The 13637-nt window shown below is 40.2% G+C and overlaps 1 protein-coding gene and 1 pseudogene across 2 annotated transcripts in view; one reads left to right on the top strand and one right to left on the bottom strand.

The window, feature by feature from the left end:
- The window catches only part of DIP2B (disco interacting protein 2 homolog B), a 285417-nt gene that overhangs the window by 118464 nt on the left and 153316 nt on the right, over positions 1-13637 (bottom strand). The window lies entirely within an intron of this gene.
- Positions 5603-6799, top strand: LOC119542239 (annotated as a pseudogene).

Consider the following 13637-nt stretch of genomic DNA (forward strand, 5'->3'; position numbering starts at 1 on the left):
CAGAGGACATACATTTACCAGGACTGTGAGGAACAGATTTGTGAGATTAGCTCCATCATCCCTGAAGAGCTCTGTAGTCACCCTTCTCTGTAGGTGAGCTATTACTGTGGGAACTGCTGTCACTGAGCTGGAATACTTAAACACAATGTGGATAATCAGATCCTAAGCAGGCAAAAACCATGTGGCAGCAGTTAATCGCCAAAGACAAGGTGGGTGTGGCTACCATAATGGAAAACAGGCTCAAAGCAGCAGTCAAAATAATCTGACTCACAGAGACCTATGGCGTTGGCTAGTAGATCATGGAGTACCTAGCAGTAAAACAGATGGCCAGTCTACTAAATTCCTGTTTGATCTGTATAAGCAGAAGAATCCTAGGTCAGATGAACAAAAATCTACCTTGAATTACAAAAACTGAAAGTCTTGGCCCTTTATCGATTCCCAGACATGAGACAGTTTACAGATCTAGAGCCCCTTGAATGAGGGGAAGGTCAGGTTCCCTTGGGGAAGGACCCCTGTTACACTGCCAAGAATTTATATTGTTAATCTTCCACTCCTCCCCAGGGAGACTTAAGGCCTTTTAACAGGGTAACTGTGCACTGGGGAAAAGGAAATGATCAGATATTTGGGGGATTATTAGATACTGGTTCAAAAGTGACATTAATTCCAGGAGATCCAAAATGTCACTCTGGTCCACCAGTCAGAGTTGGGGTTTATGGAGGTCAGGTGATAAATGGAATTTTAGCTCAGGTCAGTCTCACACTGGGTCCAGTGGGTCCTCGGACCCATTCTGTGGTTATTTCCCCAGTTCCAGAATGCATAATTAGAATAGACATACTCAGCAACTGGCAGAATCCTCACATTGGTTCCCTGACTTTCTGAGTGAGGGTCATTATGGTGGGAAAGGCCAAGTGGAAGCCACTAGAACTGCCCCTGCCTAACAAAAATAATAAACCAGAAGCAATACCAGATTCTTGGAGCAACTGCAGATTAATGCCCCTCTTAAGGACTTGAAGGATGCAGGGGTGGTGATTCCCACCACATCCCCATTCAACTCTCCTATTTGGCCTGTGCAGAAAACAGACGGGTCTTGGAGGATGACAGTGGATTACATAAGCTTCATCAGGTGGTGACTCCAATTGCAGCTGCTGTTCCAGATGTGGTATCATTTCTTGAGCAAATCAACACATCCCCTGATAGCTGGTATGCAGCTATTGATCTGGCAAATGCTTTTTTCTCAACAGCTGTTAGTAAGGACCACCAGAAACAGGTGGCATTCAGCTGGCAAGGCCAGCAGTATACAGTCACTGTGCTACCTCAGGGGTTTATCAACTCTATAGCCCTATGTCATAATATTGTCCACAGGGATCTTGATCATTTCTCCCTCCCAGAAGACAACACACTGGTCCATTACATTGATGATATCATATTGAATGGACCTAGTGAGCAAAAAGTAGCAACTACTCGAGATTTGTTGGTAAGGTATTTGCATGGCAGAGGCTGGGAGATAAATCCAACAAAAATACAGGGGCCTTCCTCCTCAGTAAAATTTCTAGGTGTCCAGTGGTGTGGGGCATGTCAAGATATCCCTTCTAAGATGAAGAATAAGCTGTTGCATCTGGTCCCTCCTATGACCAAAAAAGAGGCACAATGCTTAGTTGACCTCTTTGGATTTTGGAGACAACATATTCCTCATTTGGGTGTGCGACTCCGGCCCATTTACTGAGTAATCAGGAAAGCTTCTAGTTTTGAGTAGGGACCGGAACAAGAGGAGGCTCTATGACAGGTCCAGGCTGCTGTGCAAGCTGCTCTGCCACTTGGACCATATGATCCAGCTGATACAATGGTGCTGGAAGTGTCAGTAGTAAATAAAGATGCTGCTTGGAGCCTTTGGCAGGCTCCTATAGGAGAATCACAATGCAGGCCCTTAGGATTTTGGAGTAAAACCTTACCACTAATCTCTGCAGATAACTACTCTCCTTTTCAGAAACTGCTTTTGGCCTGCTATTGGGCCTTAGAAGAGATAGAACACTTAACCATGGGCCACCAAGTTACCATGAGACCTGTGTTACCTATCATGAGCTGGGTGTCGTCCCACCCACCAAGCCATAAAGTTGGACGTGCACAGCAGCACTCCATCATAAAATGGAAATGGTATATACAAGATAGAGCTCGAGTGGGTCCTGAAGGCACAAGTAAGTTACATGAGGGTGGCCCAAATGCCTAAGGCTTCCCCTCCTTCCACCTTACCTTCTCTTTCCCAGCCCACAGATATGGCGTCTTGGGGAGCTCCTTACAATCAGTTGACTGAGGAAGAGAAAACTCAGGTCTGGTTTGCAGATGGTTCTGCATGATACGCAGGCGCCACCCAAAAGTGGACAGCTGCGGCACTGCAGCCCTTTCTGGGATGTCCATGAAGGACAAGAGTGAGGAGAAATCCTCCCAGTGGGAGGAATTTCGAGCAGTGCACTTGGTTGTTCATTTTGCTTGGAAGGAGAACTGGCCAGAGCTGTGTCTGTATACTGATTCATGGGCTGTTGCTAATGGTTTGGCTGGACGGTCAGGGACTAGGAAGGAACATGATTGGAAAACTGGTGACAAAGAAGTCTGGGGAAGAGGTATGTAGATAGACCTTTCTGAGTGGGCAAACAACATGAAGATATTTGTGTCCCATGTGAATGCTCAGCAGAGAGTGACTTCAGCAGAGGAAGATTTTAATAACCAAGTGGATAAGATGACCCGTTTGGTGGATACCAATCAGTCTCTTTCCCCAACCACTCCTGTCATTGCCCAATGGGCTCATGAACACAGTGGTCATGGTGGTAGCGATGCAGGTTATGCAACATGGGCTCAGCAACATGGACTTCTAGTCACCAAGGCGACTGGCCACAGCCACTGCTGAGTGCCCAATCTGCCGGCAGCAGAGACCCACACTCAGTCCCCAATATGGCACAATTCCCCAGGGTGATCAGCCTGCTACCTGGAGGAAGGTTGATTACATTGGACCACTTCCATCATGAAAGGGGTAGCGATTTGTTCTCACTGGAACATACACATACTCCAGATATGGATTTCCCTTCCCTGCACACAACGCTTCTGCCAAAACTACCATCCGGGGACTTATGGAATGCCTTATCCACTGTCATGGTATTCCACACAGCATTGCTTCTGACCAAGGAACCCACTTCACAGCAAATGAAGTGAGGGAATGGGCACATGCTCATGGAATTCTCTGATCTTACCATGTTCCCCATCATCCAGAGGAAGCTCGGCTGACACAATGGAGGAATGCCCTTTTGAAGACTCAATTACGGCGCCAACTAGGTGGCAATACTTTGCAGGGCTGGGGCAGTGTTCTCCAGGAGGCTGTGCATGCTCTGAATCAGCGTCCACTCTGTGGTGCTGTTTCTCCCATAGCTGGGATTCACGGGTCCAGGAATCAAGGGGTAGAAACAGGAATGGCATCACTCACTATCACTCCTAGTGATCCACTAGGAAAATCTTTGCTTCCTGTCCCTGCAAGCTTGAGCTCTGCTGGTCTACAGGTCTTAGTTCCAAAAGGAGGAGTGGTTCCACCAGGAAACACAACAACAATTCCATTTAACTGGAAGTTAAGACTGCCACCTGCCCACTTTGGGTTCTTATGGCTGTGAATCAACAGGCAAGGAAGGGGATTACTGTACTGGCTGGGGTGACTGACCCTGACTATCAAAGGGAAATAGCACTGCAACTACACAGTGGAGGTAAAGAAGGGTTTTCTGGAATACAAGAGACTCCCTAGGGCATCTCTTAGTACTACCATGACCTGTGATTAAAGTCAATGGAAAGCTGCAACAACCCAATCCAGGCAGGACTACCAATAGCCAATAAATTACAGGAATGAAGGTCTGGGTCACCCCACCACAGGCAAAGAACCATGGCCAGCTGAAGTACTTGCTGAGGGAAAAGGGAACATGGAATGGGTAGTGGAAGAAGGTAGTGATAAATATGAACTATGAACACGTGACCAGTTACAGAAATGAGGACTATGATGGCATGAATATCTCCTCCTTGTTTTGTCATGAGTATGTTTATACTTGTCCGTAAAGCAAATATCTTTGTTTTCTTCTCTATCTTATCCCCTTATCATAGACATAAGCTGTATTGTTTATTTTGCAGTATTTAACTTAAAGGAAATCAATTTTAAGAGAGTTAATGTCACCCAAGGACTTGCACCCTATTCTGGAGAGATTTAGTGCGTTTCCAGTTATACGCAGGACAGCAGAATACTGTTAGGTGAAATATATGTCTGTTATTCTTCTCTACTTAGAGATAAAGTATGGTTTGAGGTGATGTGTATAACTGCCAAGTTGATGATCAGGTTCATGTGTCAACTTGGCCAGGTGATGGTGACCAGGTGACTGCTCAAGCAAGCACTGGCCTAACCAGAAGGCTGGTTTATTAAATCATCAGTCAATTGGCTGCAGCTATTATTGATCACATCAATGACAGCATGTCTTCCACAATGAGAATTCAATCAGCTGGATTTAATCCAATTAGTTGAAGACTTTTAAGCAAGACAGATAGAGGACCTTCACTTCTTCGACTAGCCAGCGAAGCGCTTCCTGAGGAGTTCATCGGAGTTGCCAGTTGCATGCCTGAGGAGTTCATCGAACACCTTCACTGGAGTTGCCAGTTTGCTGCCTGCCGTACAGAATTTGGATTCATGCATACCCACAACTGCATGAGATACTTTCATAAAATCTTATATTTATAGATATCTCTTGTTGATTCTATTTCCCTAGAGTACCCCTAAATAACATACATACTCTAACATTCTCTACACAGTCTTTTAAGGTTTTAGTAGTTCTAAGTTAAAAGGCTTATTCTGAGGCCCAATCAAGAAGGCAGAGTGATGTTCCATCCCTCCACAGAAGCTTTGAACAACCAGCAAGAACTGGCAGAAACATTTCTCAAGGCTCCACAAAACAGGGTGATAACAGGGCAGGCACCAAATCAAGAAAAAGGCAGTAGGCTCTCTAGGAGCCCTGGCTAACCCCTCACCCTCACCCTCACCCCTTACAGGCTCAGCATGGAGCTGGCCAGTGTTTCCAGTGTGAATTCCTGGTCCCGGTGCACAAGCTGGGAGCCTGAGTATCTGGCTCATCTGTCTGTGCTGGCCTGAGGGACTAGCCATCCTAGAACAGGCCCTGCAAGTAGAAGTCAGCTCACAGAACTCTTCTACAGAATGCTGTGGGAGAGAAATCAAGTCATGCGGCCTGGAGCAAGGGACTGCTGGCTGTAGGACATACAGGTGCAGTGTCTGGATTGTCAGGAAACCACCTCCTAGGGAAGAGGGGAAATTTGTACCCATGTAAATGGATGGATTTCTAGAGCTACACATGCATGTTCAAAGAAGCCCCTCTAAATTCATTACATGATAAGCCTTGAAGGAGAGCAATGGCACAGTTCAATCTGAAAAGACTGGGAGTTGCCTGCAGCAGAGCAGCAGCAGTGGGAATGGCAACAGCATGCAAGCCTGGCCTCCCCTTGCTGGAGAGTCAAATTGGTGACTCGGATGCACTGAGTACAAGTCTGTGACCTATCAAATTTTATACCTACTTTTTCATCAAAGGACATGGATGAAAATGAAAGCAACCATCCTCTGATGACAAGCTACCAACATCCTAAAGAAGCAGTAAGAAAATGCCAGAATTCACCACGGAATTCTGGAGGAAGTGACTCTTCCAGGTTTTCTAGGAAAAGCTTCAAACTGGATTACAGATTAGAGAAAGATGAAACTAAATCAAAGGAAGGAAAAGATGGGAGATTTGTTAACCCCTGGCCAACATGGAAAAATCCCTCTATTCCAAATGCTCTCAGGTGGTTGATAATGGAAAAAGATCATAGTAATGGTCCACGTTTCAAAGAGGAACTTGGTAAAGAACTCCTAGTGCTTAAACCCTATTTTAACAATGACACTGAAGAAGCTGGAGTGAAGGAAGCTGGATTAAGAGTCACACAGCTGGGACATACAACAGTAATGGTGGAAATAGATGAGCTCATATTTCTCACGGATCCCATTTTTAGATATCCTGCTTCACTGTTGCAGTACATGGGTCCAAAAAAACTTTTGTCATCCTCCATGCACAGTAAGTGAGCTGCCCCCAAAAGATGCAGTTCTTATCAGTCACAACCACTATGACCACCCGGACTACAATTCTGTCATTGCTCTAAATGAGCGATTCAGTTATGAGTTGAAATGGTTTGTGCTTTTGAGTCTTCTCGACTGGTTGCAAAAATGTGGCTGTGAGAATGTGATTGAGCTTGACTGGTGGAAGGAAAATTGTGTCCCAAGACATGATAAGGACACCTTTGTCTTTACACCTTTCCAGCACTGGTAGAAGAGAGCTCTAATGGAAGGCAATAAGGTTCTGTGGGGCAGCTGGTCTGTCTTGGGGCCTTGGAATAGATTCTTTATTGCAGGAGATACTGGTTATTGCCCTGCTTTCAAAGAGATACGAAAAAGATTTGGACCTCTGATCTTTCCGCTATTGCTATTCAAGCTTATGAACGCAGGTGGTTTACTGAATGCCAGCACACAGACCCAGAAGAAGCTGTAAGGATTCACACTGATGTTCAAGCAAAGAAATCTCTGGCAATTCACTGGGGAACTTTTGTCTTAGCAAATGAGCATTACCTAGAGCCTCCAATGAAACAGAGTAAATCTCTAGGAAGATATGGATTTACAACTGAAGATTTTTTTGTCTTGAAGCATGAAGAAACAAGATACCTAAATACTGATGATAAAAACTTTGAATAAATATGAACACAACAGCTTTAAATGAAAAAGGCTTCCTCTAATTTGAATTTGAAAAGCAAATGAAAAAACTAAGAAGTTCATCAATATTATGAGTTTTTACATTTGGAAACAACTTCTGCAAGTTTGTGTTCTATGTCTTGTGTAATAAATTCCTTACTAATAGGATTGCCAATTCATATAAATGATGAAAGAAGCTGGGTGGGTCATTTAAATAGTGACTTAGCTGATGTGGATTTTACATCTTGTTTCAGCGGTATACACATGGAAATTTCTTTACTAAAGCATTCTACAATAATGGTAGGAGTTCTGAAGAAATGAAAATCTGATTTTAAAGACTCATTGCAATTATTCTATTCTTCAGGGCCTTGCACAAGGGGAGTCAAGACTGTCTGCTTACCTAGTTTTTTTTTTTTTTCAGAGGCCTGCATATGAATATAAACATATTTCTTATATTCACATTTACAGACACAGAAGTTCTTGCTCTGTCAAGATTAACATATATCCCAAATGTTACGTGATATTTTTAAAGCATAAAAAAACAGGAGACTGGGCTAGTTACCGTTTTTAAAGGTCCACATTTTTTTTTTAAGAGGGGAATTGTCTATTCTAGTGCATGTCTACAATCCCCAAGTTAAAAGCCTTCGATGTTGCACATAGCAAGGAAAAGAATATGATTATGAGAACATGACACATGAATTCCCCTATTTTTAATCCAAAAGTCAGACCTTCTAAAGCACAAATACAGCTACGAGCAAATAATTGTTTCACAAATATAACTGCAAGTCTAAAATGTTAATAGACCATATACTTTGAATTAAATTTTCTCTCCATTTTTTTCTACACTCATATTTTGCTGCTTTCTTGAGTCTAACTCTAAAGATATCTATAAAACTTATTTTATAAATGTTTTATGTTTTACATGATTCAGATGTCTTGTATTTTCATATTAAATAACTCCTGAGCACAACTCTACCTTTTATTAAGCCAGCACAGAATAGTGTTGTTTTAATAAAAATAATAATAAAAATTAAAAAAATTAAAAAAAAAAAAGATGGTGATTCTAGGAGTCAGGCGACCTGACTTTTAGTCCTAATAATAGATTGGTATTCACTTGATTAATCGGAATGTTCCTAAATGAGGGAGCTGGATTAGATAATGTTAGAGGCCCATTCTCTCTTCCTGACTGACAGTATCAGTGAAATAATCCTCATTCAGATAAAGTAATCAAAACAGATTTTCTACCCCAAATGCTATGCAGGTAGGGCTCTCTAACTTGTTATCCTTGTATGTGTATATATATATATATATAGCATGCCCCATGTTAGCCACTAAATGAATTTTAATCCTGCTTTTATCATGGACTTTTTGTGTAACCTGAAGCAAGTTACCTATGCTCACTGTGCCTGTTTCCTCCAATGCAACAAAAGGGTAATTCTGACCTACCTCCATAGAATGTGAAGAATAAATAATATAGTGATTTTTAAAGCACTTTGAAAATATAAGGGGGAAAATTATTCCTTAAGATTATACTGCCTATATATAGACATGCACATTTGAAAACTGAAAACAGGCTAATGCTTTTGATAATGTATTGCTCCCGTTGCAAATTTAAGCATATATATTAGGACACTAAACACTGAAGAGTAATAACTTTATCTCACTCACTTAGCCAAAATATATGTAAATGATCTTTATCCAAATTTAATATTTTTATCTACAAAGATACAAATCAGTTAAAGGTGAATGTGTATGTAATATATATGCATATAATGTATGTGAATGTAAGTGATTTCTGGGCATTAAAGCACAAAAACTTCCCCATTAAATAAAATAAACCTCCAGGAGGAGGGAAAAAAAAAAATGGGAAAGGGAATTCTATTTTTTTCCTTCTTTTTTATTTTTGTTAGTCCCGGCCATCAAGGAAAGCTCTGTCATAACACTAGCTGAAAACAAGCTTAAGGAACTCAGAGTTCCAAATTTCAGTGACAGCACAGTGACATAACAAAATGTAGAGGTTTCAAGAAGAGGTCAAAGGAGAAGATTACAGCATTAGAAATCACAAATGAGAAGGATCACACCTGGGATACTAGACAAAGACTTTTAAAAAATGGTTCTAAGTATGCTCAAAGAGCTACAGGAAAACAAGGCAAAAGACCTAAAGGATATCAGGAAAATGCTAAATTAACAAAGAGACTATTAATAGAAAGATGGAAATCATGAAAAGGAACCAGAGCCAAAGACCACACAGTAACAAAAATTAAAAATTCCCTAGAGGGGTTCAACACAGATTGGAACTGGCAGAAGGAAGAATCAGTGAACTTGAAGATAAGACAATTAAAATCATCCAGTCTGAGGAGCAGAAGGAAGAAGGAATGAAGAAAAATGAACAGAGCCTGAGGAATCTGTGGGACAACGTCAAGCGAACCAATATACACATGCAGGAGTCCCAGAAGAAGAAAGAAACAGGCAGAGACCATTCAAAGAAATAATGGCTGACAACTTCCCAAATTTAACAAAAGACAGGAATATACACATCCAAGATGCTCAAAGAACTCCAAACAGGATAAACCCAAATAGACTCATGCCACGGCATACTCTAATCACAGTGTCAAATGCCACAGATAAAGAAAGAATTCTGAAAGCTGCAAGAGAGAAGCAACATGCCATTACAAGGAAGCCTCAATAACATTAAGTGCCGATTTCTCATCAGAAACCACGGAGGCAAGAAGGCAGTGGGATAGCAGATTTAAATGCTGAAAGCAAAAAAAAAAATTTGCCAACCAAGAATTCTATAGCCAGCAAAGTTGTCTTTCAAAAATAAGGGAGAAGTTAAGACATTCCCAGATACAAAAAAAAAAAAAAATAGCTGAGGGTCATCACCACTAGAAAGGCCCTACAAGAAATGCTAAAAGGAGTTCTGCAGGTTGAAAGGAATGGATACAAAACAATAGATCAAAGCTGCATGAAGAAATAAAGATCCCTGGTGAGGGTAACCACATGGGTAAATGTAAATACCAGTAGTATTGTATCTTTGGTTTATAACCCACTTTTTGCTTCCTACAGTATCTAAAAGGCAAATGTATAAAATGTAATGATACATCAATAGTTCTGAACTCATAATATAATTTGTAACAAGTACCTAAAACTTGGGGGACAGAGGGGTACAGGAACATAGTTTGTGTATACAATTGAAGTTAAATTGGTATCAAAGTAAAAAAGATTGTTATATACTTAGGATTTTAAATTTAAGTCAGATGGTAACTACAAAGAAAACATCAGAGAATATACAGCTCAAAGAGACAGAAATTAAAGTACAAGTTGCTAGAGGCAGGGAGTGGGGACAGTTGCATAATGGGTGTAGGGTTTCTGTTCAGGGAGACAGGAAAGTTTTAGCAATGGAAGGTGGTGAGGGTACCACAAAATTGTGAATGTGATTAATCCCATTGATTGGTATGCTTGGGAGTAGTTGAGATGGAGAAGTTTATATCATACATATGTTCCCATAATTAAAAAAAAAAAAAAAAAAAACAACTACTAAAGAGACAATGACCATTAAATGCAATACATGATCCCAGGTGGATCTAGAAAGGGAGGAGAAAAGGCTCAAAGGGACATTATTGGGGCATATGAAAAAATTGGAATATAGACTGCAAGCTTTATATCAATGTTAAATTGCTTGAACTTGATAACTGCACTTAAGGTGGTTACACAAGTGAATATCCCTGTTCTTAAATGTACATGGCATTATTAAGTGTTTGAGGAACATGATGTATACAGAAAATGGGTTGATAAATAGACAGATGGACAGACAGACAAATGGACAGAGAGAACAGATAAGACAGATGGATAGATTAGAATGATATGACAAATGTGACAAAATATTAAAATTGGTAGATCTGGATATTTGGTGGAGGGTAGGAGGGTGTTGCAATTTTCTGAATAGATTATTTTTGTAACTGTTCTGTAAGATTGAAGGTATTTCAAAATAAAAGTTAAAAAAAAAATGATTTATGGAGGATAGAGATAAGCTTCCAGGATGGATCTATGAGAAAAGTTCACTCTCCAATCTGTAGATAATCTGCTTCTTTCATAACCTGACACTTTCACCTCTACAGATGGTCACTAAAGAAAATATTTTAATGCTGGAAATCTTCAATGCTCTTTCATTTCAGTTCCACAAACATCTGTGAAACATTTACTACATGACATTAACTGTGCTAGAAACTAGGGACATGAAGAATAAAACAACAGAAATAATATTCCTGACTTTGAAGACCATAGTCTAGTAGAGGAGTAAGATACAAAAACAAACCATACTCTATAACATAGCCAGAGAGAGCTTTTAAAAAATGCAATTCAGGTAATGAGGGTGGGTACTGTTTATGATAAAGGTGGTCATGGAAAGTTTCGCTGGGGCAGTCATTCTTGAGCAAACACTTAAGTAGAGAGCAAGCCAAGTCGGTCTTGGGCAGAAAGTGTTCCAAAAGGGTTCCAGGCAGAGGCAGCAGAAATCCACGAAGGCAGGTCCTCGTCAGCCTCATTCAGCGCTGACTCCCTAGCATCTGAACAGTACTTGGAACACAGTAGGCAATTGGTAAATATGTGTTGCCCTTGGGTTCTGTCAGTAACCATTATCTTTAGAATGAACTCCATTTTTCTATTAAAGCTAGCTGAAACCATCAGTTACTTTCATCCAATGTCTGAATTTAAAGATTAGACCACAGGGCCAGCACAGGGAAGCAGACTTCCTACAAAGAACTTTACATTTTCCTGCAATTCCAAGAGTGGCCAAAAAGTGACTAATTTACACAGGAGTTTGAGCACATGTGGTTTGAAAATTCAATTATTTGGGTCATGCCAAAAAAGACAGTTTCTGGACTCCTTCTCCCCAGAATTAAGGTGTGTGGGACACTTTATACTTAGGCCCTAGGAGCTTCTAACTACTGAAGGATGCTCTGTCGGCCATTCCTTTTAATGAACATATGGCTCAGAGTATGAGAGGGGAGATGTGAACATGCTATACCCATATTTCTCCCATATCTCGTCACAGTGGAAACATCTTGAGGCTGAGTATTGTTCTAGTTTGCTAATGCTGCTGGAATGCAAAACACCAGAGATGGGTTGGCTTTTATAAATGGGGTTTATTTGGTAACACAGTTACAGTCTTAAGGCCATAAAGTGTCCAAGGTAACACATCAGCAATGGGGTACTTTCACTGGAAGATGGCCAGTGGTGTCCGGAAAATCTCAGTTACCTGGGAAGGCACATGGCTGGTGTCTGCTCCAAAGTTCTGGTTTCAAAATGGCTTTCTCCCTGGATGTTCCTCTCTAGGCTGCAGGTCCTCAAAAATGTCACTCTTAGTTGCACTTGGGGTATTTGTGCTCTCTTAGCTTCTCTGGAGCAAGAGTCTGCTTTCAATGGCCATCTCCAAACTGTCTCTCATCTGCAGTTCCTGTGCTTTCTTCAAATGTCCCTTTTGGCTGTGGCACCTCTTCAAAATGTCACTCACAGATGCACTGAGTTCCCTCTGCCCATCAGCTCATTTATATGGCTCCACTGATCAAGGCCCACCCTGAATGGGCAGAGCAACACCTCCAAGGAAAGTATCCAATCAGAGTCATCACCCACAGCTGGGTGGGGCGCATTCCAAAGAAACATTCAAAGAATTACAATCTAATCAACACTGATAACATCTGCCCACACAAGATTACATCAAAGATAATGGTGTTTGGGGGGACATAATACATTCAAACTGGCATAAGTATGATTTTAATTTTTATAAAGATATGCATTTTTCATACTGTATGGCCCTAAAATACCAGATGAAGCTTGGCTTTTATTTAAAGAAACAATGACCGTTCCAAAGTTGGGAGGTTCAAAGCATTTTCAAGAGTAATTTTAACATGTCAGATGTTTGCCATAAAGAGTGTGACTTTAGAATCTAACCCCTGTGAAAGTACAGAATTAAGCTATAACTAATATTAACCAAAATTGTCCTTACTCAATTTCTACTATTTAATTTATAAGTATTTTCTTCAACCTTGTTTTATCTTCCATATTTCCCTATTCTCCTTGTTACATTGTTATTTTTGGAAGTCATATTTTAAAAATTTATGTATCATTTGAGAAAAGAAACCTAAAATATACATAAATATGCAACCCAAAGATAAGTCCAAATCAATTCACACAGAAAATCATTCACTAAATTTTTAGATACTCTAAATTTATAGATAAACATTAAGAATATAGTATTCTGATTAATATTTTTTGTAGTAAAGACAAACATATTAATATTGATAACCTGCAACCTTGATAAAGTGATAAAAAAAGTGGGCAGATATCCATATCCAAAACACATATTTACCTTAAACACCATTCACTGACAAGAAAAAAGAAACGGAAGTATCTATTTCTTATTTCTAAAAGCATGTGCATATAGTTATTGAGTAACACAATGTTGCAGCATTAATTTTTTCATCTCAAAGGAGATTAGTGAAGACTGTTATTTCTACACCAAACATTCAAGTAGCCACCTTCACAATGAAGCATCCAGCGACTGGAATGAATGATATCTAACAAGACAATAGAAAGAGTTTGGAAGAAGCTGAATTCCTCTAGAAGAAGTGGGAAGCTCTTACCAAAAGTGTTAAAATTATTTTCAATTCATTTAATTCTGTATCAGACTTTAATATAATTTATTAAAATTTAAATCTGCATTCCAAAGCCACGAAAAAAAAATAAAATTAAATGGCTTCTTCAAAATCTACAAAGATATATGGGGTAAACATGCCAAGGGGTAATCCCTTCTTTTGAATCCTTAGTATATAGATTACATTCT

This window comes from Choloepus didactylus, chromosome 8 (assembly GCF_015220235.1).
Source record: "Choloepus didactylus isolate mChoDid1 chromosome 8, mChoDid1.pri, whole genome shotgun sequence".
Lineage (NCBI taxonomy): Eukaryota > Metazoa > Chordata > Mammalia > Pilosa > Megalonychidae > Choloepus > Choloepus didactylus.